Source organism: Dendrobates tinctorius, unplaced genomic scaffold, assembly GCF_039654945.1.
Source record: "Dendrobates tinctorius isolate UK_male_01 unplaced genomic scaffold, ASM3965494v1 ptg000396l, whole genome shotgun sequence".
NCBI classification, from domain to species: Eukaryota; Metazoa; Chordata; class Amphibia; order Anura; family Dendrobatidae; genus Dendrobates; species Dendrobates tinctorius.
The window spans coordinates 1,669,820-1,685,428 of NW_027362062.1; positions in this window are offsets into that span (position 1 = coordinate 1,669,820).

A 15,609-nucleotide genomic window follows, 5' to 3' on the forward strand; every position below is an offset into this window, starting at 1 on the left:
ACACACACGTACTCACATACACACACACACGTACTCACATACACACACACGTACTCACATATACACACCTACTCACATATACACACACACGTACTCACATACACACACGTATTCACATACACACACACGTACTCACATACACATATATACACACACACGTACTCACATACACACACACATACTCACATACACACACACACGTACTCACATCTCCAGCAAAGGCCACAAACCACCCTCTTTCCTGCCGGCTGTGACTGCACGGAAGGGGGTGGACAGGCAGCTGCGGGACACACAGACACGTACACACACACACGTACGTACTGTGGTGTAGTAACCACTATGTCCGCTAGGGGGCGCTGTGTGGAGGTTCCAAGGGAGAGGATGAGTGGCAGAATCCTGAAGGATGGTTGTGTATCTCAAAGGGGGTGGCTTTGAGATGGAGACTTAGTTATGCGTATTGATCAGCAATGGTATTGCTGAGGTGTTGTTTCAAGGTATAAGGGAGAAGTCTCTAGGTAACTTGGGAGTTGGGCGGGCCAGTTACCTAGAAACCCACCCAGGGGTGTGTCTGAAATCGCCTGTAGAAAAAGACTATGTGAGGGTGTGAAGGACCTGTGATGAGGTCATAGTCACGTGACCCGGTGGGTGTGGCTATAGACCATATAATGTGGCCAGGGTAGCACGTGTGAAGTGGCTGGGAGCAATGGTGATGTGTGCCTGAGAGTTCCCTGGAGGGAACGAACATGTGTGGAATGCTGCAGCCGCATAAGGAACCCTGACGTGGGTGAGATAATTGTGAGGCTAAGTGAGCCTGCGGGGGGAGCTGAATTCCTTTTTTGCTCTGTCTTCAGAAAATACCTGAGTACTGATATAGTCTTTTTGAAGCCTAGCGTCTTCAGGGCTTTTTTCCCTATCAGTCTGTTGGCTCTTGTTTTGATAGGATTTTTGCGGATTGCAGACAGCAGCTTTTCTATCCTGTCCTATTTAGTTAGCTTGGGCCCCATCATTTGCTCAGCCTATCTTTCTATCTGTGTTAGTGTTTTTTCATCTTGCTTCACCGTCATTATATGTTGGGGGCTGCCTATTGCTTTGGGGTCTGCTCTGGGGCAGTTTAGATTTCCCTTTCTGTCTTTAGGCTATTTAGTTCTCTGGCTGTGATCGAGGGGTCTAGGGCACCGTAGGAACCCCCCACGGCTACTGCTAGTTGTTGTTGATAGGTTCAGGGGTCTGCAATCCGATAGCTGCCAACTTCTCTGGGTTTCTGGACTTAGCTAGTATTTCTGTTTTTGCCTCCTACGGTGGCTCATTCATAACAGAATCACCAGCCATACCGCAGATCCTAGGGTAATCAATAGCAGGAAAGAATTGTAAAAAAAGAAAAAAAAAAAAGTGCGTATATTTTTTCCTCTATGTCTCTGAGGCCGTAGGGGGAATTTTTTTTCTCTCAATGGAGATAAAGCAATTGTCTGATCGTGTGGAGCAGCTCGCTGCGGAAGTGTGGGGAATTTCCACCTACCTTGCTCATTCACATGCTGCTGAACCAAAGATCCCTACTCCTGATGTGTTTTTTTGGGGATCGGTCTAAATTTTTGAATTTCAAAAATAATTGTAAATTATTTTTTGCCTTGAAGCCTAACTCGTCAGGGAGCTCCGCACAGCAGGTTAAAATTGTCATCTCTTTGCTGCGTGGCGATCCCCAGGATTGGGCGTTTTCTTTGAAACCAGATGATCCTATTCTGACTAATGTGAACGCATTTTTTCAAGCCTTGGGGTTGTATGACGAACCTAATGCTATTGATCAGGCTGAAAAGACCCTGTTGGCATTGAGCCAGGGTCGAGATTCTGCAGAATTGTACTGTCAAAAATTCCGAAAGTGGGTGGTCCTTACTGCCTGGAATGATAATGCCTTGGCAGCTCTCTTTCGGAAGGGTTTGTCAGAAGCCGTAAAAGATACTATGGTGGGATTTCCTGTTCCCTCTGGTCTGGACGATTCTATGTCATTAGCCATTCAGGTTGATCGGCGTTTACGTGAACGCAGGACTGCACGAGAGGTGTTGCCACCTGTTGAACATGTGTCTGAACCTATGCAATGTGATAGAGTTTTGTCCAGGGAGCAACATCAGGAGTTCAGAAGGCGTAATAAGCTGTGTTTTTTTTTTGTGGAGATGCCTCGCATATTATTTCTGTCTGTCCTAAACGAGAGAAACGTTTTGCACACACGTTTTCTGTGGGTGGTGTTCAACCTAAGTTTCTTCTGGCAATTACTCTGATCTGCTCCCTGTCCACATTTTTCGCCAAGGCTTTTGTGGATTCGGGAGCAGCCCTGAACCTAATGGACTTGGATTTTGCTAAACGTTGTGGATTTCCTATGACACCTCTGCGGACGCCTATCCCTTTGAGGGGGATTGATGCTACTCCTTTGGCGAAAAATAAACCTCAGTTTTGGACCCAGGTGGTAATGCGGGTCGCCCCAGACCATCAAGAAAATTGCAGATTTTTGGTGTTGCATAATTTGCATGATACCATTGTTCTGGGGTTTCCCTGGTTGCAAATTCATAATCCAGTTTTGGATTGGAAATCTGTGTCTGTGGTGAGTTGGGGTTGTCGGTGTGCCCTTAGTGAGGCTCCGTTTTTTTCCACCTCTCCTCAGTCGCATGATGTTCCTGACTATTTGGCGGACTTTTATGATGTATTTAGTGAGAATGAGTCTGCGTCTTTGCCTCCTCATAGGAGTTATGACTGTGCAATTGAACTGAGCCCCGGGTGTAAATTTCCCAAGGGTCGGCTCTTCAACTTATCTGTACCCGAGCACGAGGCTATGCGATCCTATATTAAGGAGGCGTTGGAGAAGGGTCATATTAGACCATCTTCTTCACCCTTAGGTGCTGGTTTCTTTTTCGTGGCCAAAAAGGATGGTTCATTAAGGCCTTGTATTGATTATCGTGCCCTCAACAAAATTACTATTAAATATCAGTATCCGTTACCCCTGATTTCGGATCTATTCTCCAGAGTTAAAGGTGCTTGCTGGTTTACCAAGCTTGACCTCAGGGGGGTGTATAATCTTATCCGCATTAAGCATGGGGATGAATGGAAGACGGCGTTTAATACTCCGTAGGGACATTTTGAGTACCTGGTGATGCCTTTTGGGCTCACTAATGCCCCTTCTGTCTTCCAGTGCTTCATGAACGACATTTTCCGCGACTTTGTGGATACATTTTTGATTATCTATCTGGATGATATTTTGATCTTCTCCAAGGATTGGGATTCTCATGTGGAACATGTTCGGACTGTGTTCCGGATCTTGAGGGAGAATTCCCTGTATGTCAAAGGATCGAAATGCCTTTTTGGGGTACAGAGGATTTCATTTTTGGGATTTATTTTGTCTCCGTCAACTATTGAAATGGACCCGGCCAAGGTACAGGCCATTTATGATTGGGTTCAGCCCACTTCTTTGAAGGCCCTCCAGAAGTTTTTGGTTTTTGCTAATTTTTATCGGAAATTTATAGCAAGATTTTCTAGTATTGCCAAGCCATTGACTGATCTGACTAAAAAGGGTGCTGATGTGTTGAATTGGTCTCCGGAGGCTGTTTCTTCCTTTCAGGAGCTGAAGCGAAGATTCACTTCTGCCCCGGTTTTGTGGCAACCTGATGTCTCACTCCCGTTCCAGGTAGAGGTGGATGCTTCTGAGATTGGTGCAGGAGCTGTTTTGTCCCAAAAGGATCCTGTAACATCTAAAATGAATCCCTGTGCTTTCTTTTCCCGAAAGTTCTCTCCATCTGAACGTAACTATGATGTGGGGAATCGGGAACTGTTAGCCATGAAATGGGCATTTGAGGAGTGGAGACATTGGTTGGAGGGAGCTAAACATCAAGTCGTGGTCCTCACTGACCACAAGAATTTGATTTACCTGGAGTCGGCCAAACGCTTGAACCCTAGACAGGCTAGGTGGGCCTTGTTTTTTACACGTTTTGATTTTGTGGTCTCTTTTCTTCCTGGCACTAAGAATGTCAAGGCTGACGCTCTCTCTAGGAGCTTCTTTGCTGATTCTCCTGTGGTGACCAAGCCTGCTACCATCTTAGGCGAAGGGGTAGTTCTTTCTGCCATCTCGCCCGATTTGAGACGTGCTTTGGAAGAGTTCCAGGAGGACAAACCTGAGCGTTGTCCCAGTGGAAAGTTGTATGTTCCTAACCAGTGGAAGAGGAGAGTGATGTCTGAAGTTCATTGCTCTGCATTGGCTGGTCATCCAAGTATTTTTGGTACTAGAGATCTGGTGAGTCGGTCTTTTTGGTGGCCCGCCTTGTCTCTTGATGTCAGGAATTTTGTGCAGTCCTGTGGGACTTGCTCCCGGTCTAAACCTTGTTCTCGCTCTAGTGGGTTGTTGATGCCTTTGCCGGTCCCCAGGAGGCCATGGACCCGTATTTCAATGGATTTCATCTCTGATACGCCTGTCTCTCAGAGAATGACTGTTATTTGGGTGATTTGTGATAGGTTCTCTAAGATGGTTCATCTTGTACCACTCCCTAAGTTGCCATCTTCCTCTGAGTTGGTGCCCCTGTTTTTGCAACAGGTGGTTCGCTTGCACGGGATTCCTGAGAACATTGTATCTGACACAGGAGTTCAGTTTGTGTCTAGATTTTGGAGGACTGTTACAAGCTGGGAATTCAGTTGTCCTTCTCCTCTGCTTTTCACCCTCAGACCAATGGGCAGATGGAGAGAACAAACCAGACCTTGGAGTCGTATTTGAGATGTTTTATTTCCGCTGATCAGGATGATTGGGTTTCATTTTTGCCCTTGGCCGAATTTGCTTTAAATAATAGAGCTAGTTCTGCCACTTTGATGTCACCTTTTTTTTGTAACTTTGGGTTTCATCCTCGATTTTCTTCAGGGCAGTTGGAGCCTTCTGCCTGCCCAGGTGTTGACACTGTGGTGGAGAGAATGCACCAGATCTGGGACCAAGTGGTGGATAAGTTATCTCTCTCCCAGGAAAAGGCCCAGCGGTTTTCCAACCGACATAGGACCATTGGTCCCCAGTTTAAGGTTGGTGATATGGTTTGGTTATCATCAAAATATAGCACTATGAAGGTGGCTTCTCCTAAGTTTAAGCCTAGATTTATTGGACCTTACAAGATTTTGGATATTATTAATCCGGTCTCTTTTCGTTTGGCTCTTCCTGTCACAGTTAAAATCCATAATGTGTTTCATAAGTCCTTGTTGAAGAGGTTTGTTGAACCAGTAGTTCCTGGGGTGGCACCTCCGGACCCTGTATTGGTTGAAGGTAACATGGAATATGAGGTAGAGAAGATACTGGATTCCCGTCTGGTTAGACGGAGACTCCAGTATTTGGTTAAGTGGAAGGGTTATGGTCAGGAGGATAATTCCTGGGTCTCTGCCTCTGATATTCATGCCAAAAGATTGGTGCGTGCCTTTCATCGGGCTCACCCTGATCGCCCTGGTGGCGTGGATGAGGGTTCGGTGACCCCTCCTCAAGGGGGAGGTACTGTTGTGAGTTCATTTTCCCCTTCACCATTGAGGTCTGATGAACTCCCTCTTCTGGTGAAGGAAGGTAGTGAGGCTGATTACCAAGCACCTGAGCAGGATGATGATGATGACTGGGTGACGGGAATTGCTGACTGGATATAAGGCAGCCGACGCCCTTCTACCTTGCTGGTGATTTCTCTGAGGGATTCTAGGAGACCAGTCTGATTCCTGCTCCTCAAAAGCTAAGTTTTCCGTTCTGCTTTTTGCATTTGTGTTTTGGTTTTGTTTTGCCTTGTTTTTCTGGATTTCTGCCTTTCCCTGCTGGGGTGAGCTGAATTCCTTTTTTGCTCTGTCTTCAGAATATACCTGAGTACTGATATAGTCTTTTTGAAGCCTAGCGTCTTCAGGGCTTTTTTCCCTATCAGTCTGTTGGCTCTTGGTTTGATAGGATTTTTGCGGATTGCAGACAGCAGCTTTTCTATCCTGTCCTATTTAGTTAGCTTGGGCCCCATCATTTGCTCAGCCTATCTTTCTATCTGTGTTAGTGTTTTTTCTTCTTGCTTCACCGTCATTATATGATGGGGGCTGCCTATTGCTTTGGGGTCTGCTCTGGGGCAGTTTAGATTTCCCTTTCTGTCTTTAGGCTATTTAGTTCTCCGGCTGTGATCGAGGGGTCTAGGGCACCGTAGGAACCCCCCACGGCTACTGCTAGTTGTTGTTGATAGGTTCAGGGGTCTGCAATCCGATAGCTGCCAACTTCTCTGGGTTTCTGGACTTAGCTAGTATTTCTATTTTTGCCTCCTACGGTGACTCATTCATAACAGGTGCCTCTGAGGAGAAGAGGTATCCGAGGACCTGTGTGGCCGACACAGGCAATGGACTGGTGTTCGTGGTGTACTGACCTGGGTCAGTGGTAAAGACTGTGTTCCTGGAGGGTTCAGTGAGCAAGGTCCTGGAGGGTCAGTGTTGGGAAGAGCCCTGGAGCACGTGGTATGACCTTGGACCTGGTGAGGCGTAAGTGTTGGGCAGTCTCAGGTCGAGACAGATATCCTGAATAGCACCCGCTAAGCCCCTGGACCTGGTGAGGCTGGTGTGTTGGGAAACCCTGGAAAGAGGGTCGGCCCTGAATAGCACCCGGTGCGCCCTGTGTGTTGGATGGTCTCAGGCGGAGATGGTACGTCCTGAATAGCACACAGAAAGGACACGTGAGTTTTTGGAGTTTTTTTGTGTGGTGTTTTTCTTTTCTTCTTTTCTCAACTCAGCCTGCGGTGGCTCAGTGGGAGTCAAGAAGGTGACAAGTGGCTTGATGTGGCTCAGTGGGGTCACGAAGGAGACAAACGGCCGAGCACAGAGTGAAGGAGCTTGAGAAAGAAGTCTTGAACCTCAGAGGTCACCTGTCAACGTGGCACAGTGTGAACAACACCTTAAGAGAGGATGTGGTAGGGCTTGAGAAAGAAATCTTGGAGCTCAGAAGTCACCTGTCAACGTGGCAAAATGTGAACAAGACCCTTACAGAAAAAATGGAAGAACTCAGAGGAGTAGTTAAAAGTCTTCTGCGGGAGAAGTTGGATGAAGACATACCGCGGGTGAGCGTAAGTGATAACAGGACAGAACAGCCAGTAGCCCTCGGGGCAAAGGGTCTTGAAGGGACCAAGTCGTATGAAATTGATGAGTTAAGAACGGAAGAAGACAATCACCTGGTCGGGTCAACGGCAGTGAGGGAAGTGTCCGTGGTAAAGCTAGAGCCTTCGGTCCATGAAGAGAGCAAGACCACAACCTTCCAGTTGGTGATTGACGTACCAGAGGACATGCAAGAAGTCTGTGCGAAGGAAGGTGTGCATGAGGCTTTCAAAGAAGCGGTCAAGGCGTGTGAGGTGCACTGGGCACCTGAGACTCGGCAGTTGGTGATAGTATCAGACAGAGAATATACATCTAATCGAGTAGCTGTCCTAAAAGAGATGCATCTACAATGTCTCTTCACCAAACAGCGGGTCAGGCACAGTAATGTGAAGGCTGCTCGACGCCTAGAGATAGCAAGGGAGGCTATGGATCAGCTGGGTTTGCGGAAAGATGTGGTGCCGGTACCCAAAGCTCTGATTGGGAGAATCATTGGAAGATCCGGGAAGGTAATGCAAGACCTTGTGAATATCTCCGGGGTAGTGAGAGTGAGGGTCCCTCCTGATGATGAAGACCAAGTATCTAGTGAAGTGGGTAGGATTCCCATCCTAGTGGTTGGCTCCGGGGAGAGCCTGAGAGGCTTTCAGATGCTCTTGGAGTATCGAGTGAGGTACCTGCATGAGATCGAGCAGTTGAGGCAGGACCGCCGGCGAATTAATAAAGAAGTATGGAATACCAGGTGGCGGCCGCCTGCAACCCAACCAGATGTAAGAACTCGATGAGTTCCGCCTAGAAGTGACAGGGCAGATGGCCGAAAAATGTCAGAAAGTGGTAGTTCGACTGGCAGGATGACGTTGAGAGACCGTAGTTCCTGTGAGACCCTGAATGAATAGACTCAGGCCAGACAGTAGGCCTGATTAGGACTGATGACCGTACCAACCGGGGGAGCGGGTCGGGGAACGGAACAAACAGAGAGCGTAAGGTGGTGACTGGACCGTGTCTGATGACGCACTGTAACTGGAGGGTCAAAGAGCAGGACCGATATTCTGACCGCTGGGGGCGGGGGAGGCCTAACGTAGAGAGGACGCCGTATGACAGGTAGAAAAGGTTCCCTCGACCTGTAGGGCAAGGTGTGATGAGTGCCCGGTCTCGAGAGCCTGATGTAATGTTGTGTGTTCAACCCCACAGGTTTGAACAGAGGGGTGAGGTATGTGGTGTAGTAACCACTATGTCCGCTAGGGGGTGCTGTGTGGAGGTTCCAAGGGAGAGGATGAGTGGCAGAATCCTGAAGGATGGTTGTGTATCTCAAAGGGGGTGGCTTTGAGATGGAGACTTAGTTATGCGTATTGATCAGCAATGGTATTGCTGAGGGGTTATTTCAAGGTATAAGGGAGAAGTCTCTAGGTAACTTGGGAGTTGGGCGGGCCAGTTACCTACAAACCCACCCAGGGGTGTGTCTGTAATCGCCTGTAGTAAAAGACTATGTGAGGGTGTGAAGGACCTGTGATGAGGTCATAGTCACGTGACCCGGTGGGTGTGGCTATAGGCCATATAATGTGGCCAGCGTAGGTCACATGTGGTGAATGCTGGGACCTGGTTGGTCCAGTGAGGAAGGTCCTGTAGAGATGGAGCTTCCTCCCAGACAGCACGTGTGAAGTGGCTGGGAGCAATGGTGATGTGTGCCTGAGAGTTCCCTGGAGGGAACGAACGTGTGCGGAATGCTGTAGCCGCATGAGGAACCCTGACGTGGGTGAGATAATTGTGAGGCTAAGTGAGCCTGCGTACTGGACATTGATAATAAGAGTGAAGCATTATAATGGACGCTATGCTGTTAATGCTATTAAGTGAACTTTCTGTTGCTGCTGTGGTTTATGAGGCGTGAATAAACCACAAGGACTGTATGATTTGATGGAAAATCCGTGCCGAAACTGGTTTTTGTTCGCTGCAAGCGAGAATCCCCTAAGTAAATGACAGCGCTACCTCACAGTACACACACACACATGTACTCACACACACACATTTACACACACATATGTACACACACACACATACACACACACGTACTCACACACTTCCCTCCTGATGCGATAGCATCGGGCACACCTCTAGTATTATATAAGGCCACTAGACTAAATGAATACAGCTACGGTATATTGTAAACATCCCTATTTCTATTCTGAAAATGGCTATTCCTCATTTTAATTATAAATTATGGGAAAGGAATGGAATTGGAGACTTGGCTAAGATACTGAAAAAAATAAAATAAAGAAGACTCCTTCGTCCTGTTTTAATGTCATAAACTAAAATATAATCTTCCAGAAATAGAATTAAATGCATATCTGGAAATAATAAAATATCTCAGGAATAAATGTAAGTTTACCAGGAAAAATAATTTACCATATTGATAATCCTGAAAATAAAGCCATTTGGAGCACCAAGTATTAGTGTTGAGCGCAAGTGCTCGTTCTTCGAGTTTGCCTAGGGTGCTCGAGCATCGCGGGTGACATATTCGAGTCCCCGCGGCCGCATATTTTGCAGCTGTTAGATAGCCACAATACATGCTGGGATTGCCTTACATGCATTGACAATCACCGGCGATAGGTGCGGAATCTATATAGGGACGATAGGTCAGACAGGGTGGCGATAGATCAGTCTAGGGGTCTCCACTCCCCACTTCCCTAGTGTTTGGTTCCCCTTTCCTTATCCCTGTTGCACTTAGTCTGTCCAACACTGTACGTGACAGACTGTCCGTTAATTGTTAAGCTATGGAAAGAGATATTTGAATTACTAAGTAGTTTATGTAGAATAGATATTCTGTCGTCTCCCCAGCTGCTCTTCTTTCCTTAGGCATAGATGATTTTTCACCCAATACAAGATCAAGAGCAACTCATATTTTCCTAGTAACTAAATGATTACTATTGTCCTACTGGAAACAGGTAAGATGTTATTATAGTCAGAGTAAGGTCAAATAATGTGTTTGAATACACTTATGGTATCTAAAGATATGATATAAGATGTTCCATTTGGAACTTAATATGCCCTCCTAATGCAAAAAAAATATATAATATCCTGGAAGCCCTTCTTATTCTTTTATTGGTTGAATATATCATAACTTTTCTTTCACAATATTATTCTGAGTGCAACAGGTTCAGTTGACCTATATTGTTCGTATTTTAAGTTTTCCTATGTCCCTCCCTGTCCTCCCCTTTTTGCCCATCCTTTTCCCTCCACATTCCCATTACTGTTTTGCATTTTATGTATTTATAATCCTATTGTGTGTATTGTTACTCCTCCCTTAAAGATTCAATAAAGATAATTTGAAGAATAATGGCCCACTAACATTTTTTTCCTGTAAAATAGCAATTTTTCAATAATCTGGCGCCAGTATCCTGTCCCAAATTAACATACAAAGTGTCAGACCCATATAAAATGGTAGATGATAAGATTCCTATATTCTTGATTATTCTATCCCATAGTCTAGTACACGGTCTGGGCTGCACTGGGTGCTAACGCTGGGTCCCACAACACTTGTGGGGCCCACTCTGCTCAGATTTCAATTTGTAAGCAAAATCTACCATACATATACAGCAGATGTGTGCACCCCCATCCATATAGCATGGGTCCGAGCTTTGTTATATAGCAGGCTGCTGAGGATAACTGATGTGATTGAAGCAATCAGTTTAACCGCTTAGATGCAGCTGTCCATAGTGACAGCGGAATGCTAGAAGTTGGAAATTGGGGAAAGTTTTACCTCCATCCTTCATTGAGTTTGGATTGCAGGATGCTGATGGCATTGTCATAGGGGATCTACATAAGGCCGCCGTGTTTTCCATGTTTGTACAGTGGGGAAAAAAATTATTTAGACAGCCACCAATTGCACAAGTTCTCCCACTTAAAAAGATGAGAGAGTCCTGTAATTGACATCATAAGACACAACAACTATACGAGTCAAAATGAGAAAACAAATCCAGAAAATCACCTTGTCTGATTTGCAAATTATGGTGGAAAATAAGTATTTGGTCATTAACAAAAGTTCATCTCAATATTTTGTTATATATCCTTTGTTGCCAATGACAGAGGTCAAACGTTTTCTGTAAGTCTTCACAAGGTTGGCACATACTGTTTGTGGTATGTTGGCCCATTCCTCCATGCAGATCTCCTCTAGAGCAGTGATGTTTTGGGCCTGTCGCTGGGCAACACAGACTATCAAATCACTCCAAAGGTTTTTTATAGGGTTGATATCTGGAGACTGGCTAGGCCACTCCAGGACCTTCATATACTTCTTACGAAGCCACTCCTTCATTGCCCTGGCAGTATGCTTGGGATCATTATCATGCTAAAAGAACCATCCATGTTTCATCTTCAATGCCCTTACTGATGGAAGGAGGTTTGTACTCAAAATTTCATGATACATGGCCCCATTCATTCTTTCATGTACATGGATCAGTCGTCTTGATCCCTTTGCAGAGAAACAGCCCCAAAGCATGATGTTGCCACCACCATGCTTCACAGTAGATATGGTGTTCTTTGGATGCAACTCAGAATTCTGTCTCTTCCAAACATGACAAGATTTGTTTCTACCAAACAGTTCTACTTTGGTTTGATCAGACCATATGACATTCCCCAATACTATTCTGGATAATCCAAATGCTCTCTAGCAAACTTCAGACGGGCCCGGACATGTACTGGCTTATGGAGGGGAACATGTCTGGCATGCAGGATCTGAGTCCCTGTTGGCGTAGTGTGTTACTGATGGTAGCCTTTGTTACGGTGGTCTCCGCTCTATGCAGTTCAATCACTAGGTCCCTCCGTGTGGTTTTGGGATTTTTACTCACCGTTATTGTGATCATTTTGACCCCACAGAGTGAGATCTTGTATAGAGCCCCAGATCGAGGGAGATTATCAATGGTCTTGTATGTCTTTCATTTTCTTATTATTGCTCCCACAGTTGATTTAATCACACCAAGCTGCTTACCTATTGCAGATTCAGTCTTCCCAGCCTGGTGCAGAGCTACAATTTTGTTTCTGGTGTCGTTCGACAACTCTTTGGTCTACACCATAGTGGAGTTTGGCGTGTGACTGTTTGAGGTTGTGAACAGGTGTCTTTTATACTGATAACAAGTTCAAACAGGTGCCATTACTACAGGTAATGAGTGGAGGACAGAAGAGCCTCTTAAAGATGAAGTTACAGGTCTGTGAGAGCCAGAAATCTTGCATGTTTTTAGCTGACCAAATACTTATTTTACCACCGTAATTTGAAAAATAAATCTTGCCAAATCAGACACGGTGATTTTCTGGATTTGTTTTCTCATTTTGACTCTCATAGTTGTGGTCTACCTATGATGTCCATTACAGGCCTCTCTCATTTTTTTAAGTGGGAGAACTTGCACAATTGGTGGCTGACTAAATACTTTTTTCACAAATGTATACCTATTAATCAAAGCTCTTGGGCTTGGCTTCATAGGAGGTAAATAAATTTACAATCCATTGCAATAGTACAGTGTATTGTACAGTAGGTGAGCATCGATAATGTACAGTAGGTGGGTAACGGGCCCTGCACTAGGGAACACGGCACACAACCTTGACAATAAGGTGAGCTCGTCTTTATCCCCAATCATTCATATGATCATCTATTTACAAAATGTCCCAGCTCAAATCTATATTTTAGTTATTTTGGAATTTCTGTTTCATTTTTGTTTTACTTAAAATTACACAAAGGATCCATTTACGATGACAATGGAAATAATGTACGTAGAATAATGGGGTGCTCTCAACGGACAGTCTGCCCATGCGTCATTTATGTGGAAAGGTAGCTGTAGAAGGCAAAAGATATTACTGCCAGAGGAGTGAGGATTGACTCCCAAATTGTTCTGCAACAGTGATATTTGAGATCAGTTGTGACAGATGCCACCTGTTGCCTTTATGGTGACTTGAAGAAAAAATTGAAAATTTGCATTCTTCTGAGACTTAGGGTGCTGTATCATTGCGTTCTGGGTCCCTGTCAGGGCATATGTCTAAAATCCCCCGCATACAGGGTCCGGACATATGCGCCGACGGGGCCATAAACTGTAATGGTGAAGGCAGAGAGAACATGTTCTCTGACACGCACCATTTTCGGGAGTGTACCTCTACAAGAGGTGGACACCCTGACGCAGTCTACTACATCTGAGTGTCCATCTCTTGTAGGAGTACACTCCAGAAAATGATGCACACCTTCTCTCTGCCATCACCATTACAGTCTTCGACCTTGCCGGCTCATACGTCCAAAACCTGTTTTGCGGAGGGTTTTGGACCTATGCCCTGACAGAACCCACAATGTGAAAGCACCCTAAGTTTTACTATTGCCCCATTGTTTAGTGACACGCAAAGAGAATCTCACTACAACCTTAAGTTGGTTGTCTGCTACTTTTTAAAAGTGGGCCCATGGTGGTCTTAAAGTAAAAAAAAACATATTCTTACCTATTTGACCCCTGTGGTTATTCAGTAGGGATGCATGTGTCCCTCGCTAGTCTTCCTCTCTGTCGGGAACTTTCATGTGACAGATGTGACCAGTGAGTGTCCACTAATTGACCCCAGTGATCATGTTTGGTCCAAGATACTGCTAGGAGACTGTGTATTCCAGCTCAGATAGCACGTGACCATTGCTGCTAATCAGTGGCTGTCGATTAGCCGCAGTGTTCACTCAACGTCTCCCACTGGAAGAGGAAGAGAGACCACCATAAGTAGTGGACAACCACTTTTAATCCAAGTGTTGAGCTGTTGACAAAATGTTTAACTGTTCTCTACTACGGAAAGACTGGAAATATTGAATTCTGTAAATTTTCTTATAACTTTGTTTACTGCCTGGAAGCAACTTAGTCCAGCGGGGTGGACACCCATTCCAATGTTGGACGTTACATCTCCAAGCACCCTTTACCGATCATGGTGCCCAAATCAATTGAAATATATTGGACATTTTTTTGACAAGTTGTCAGACATGGCTTCCAGCATCAAGCCCCTTCTACATTCCTCAATGTAGAATATATATTTAATGATGTTTAGAAAGGTTTCTCCTGGACGGAGTATCTGCCCCAGGCTGAGTTCAACGTGCTCAAACCATGAAATCATGTCTCACACAACACATTTCACACTTCCAGCATCACAATAAGCTTCTGCTACGCTGCGATTCTTGAATCTCTTAGGTTGTCTGCAGCAGCTGGACGGTAATCTTCAATCCTTTTATATCCTGATGGAGAAATACAGAAAATACACAACAAGCAGTGGAAGGAAATCAGAACAACCAAACCAGTCATCAAAAAACTCATATATAAAGTACATGGAATGAAAATTCAGTTTTTCTACTACCGTAGTTTGATTTTACGGGATTTTTCAAAACTGGAGTAAATGCTGTGAATAGCATAAAGAAAATAATTTAAAAAAATTAAAAAATATTGTTTTTTATTAGTTTATCCTAATTTTGATCAATCTCAGATATCCCTTTTAGGGTATTTATGAAATTAGAAAAAATGTATCATTCTTATTCACAGGCAATTTAATCCCTTCACCACCGGGCAATTTTTCTCTTTTTTTTTTTTTAATTTTTCTTTTTTTCCTCCGCTTCTTACAAAAGCCATAACTTTTTACTATTTTTCCATCCACATAGCCGTATGAGGGCTTGTTTTACGCGGGACGAATTGTACTTTCGAATGACATCATTCATTTTATCATGTGATGCACTGGAAAGCTGGGAAAAAAATTCCAAGGACGTTGAAATTTTTTAAAAAAGTGCAATTTCATAATGTTTATTTACCATTTTTTTATTATATGGTAAAACTGACCTGGCAATATGATTCTCCAGGTCAGTACGATTGCACAAATTCCACACATGAATAGTTTTTTTTGTTATTTCAATGGTGAAAAAAATATAGAAAATTGTAAAAAAAAAAAAAAAAACAACTTTGTTTATGTCGCCATTTTCCGAGACCCGTAACACTTTCAGTTTTTGGGATATAGTGCCGTGTGATGGGTTATTTTTGCAACCTGAGCTTACATTTTTACTGATACAATTATGGGGTAGAAACAATGTTTTGCATTCTTATTGCATTCTCTGCTCCACCCACAGCTGATAAAGGCACATGATGGCTTATTAATTCAGGCATCATCTGCCGGGAAAGATATGGGCTCGGCATGTTAACGACAGGGCTACTGCATATGTCATGACCCTCTATTCCCTGTCCATACATCTAGTCTGCTATCCACGTGGGCCTGGACTTCAAGAAGACACCCAAAGAGAAGAGTTGATGATCACGCCCACTTGGCTAACAAGACAAGATTTATAGACAAGGCCATATCTCAGGTATAAAGATGCACAGCTACAGAAGAAAGACATTGCAAGTGACTGGTCCTCTCTAAAGGGCTGCAATAAAAAATATATACAATGAAGTGATAGAGAAAAAAATCTACACTCACCCCTAGATGATAAAAACATCTATACTCACCCACAGAAAATAAAAATATCTATACTCACCTACAGAT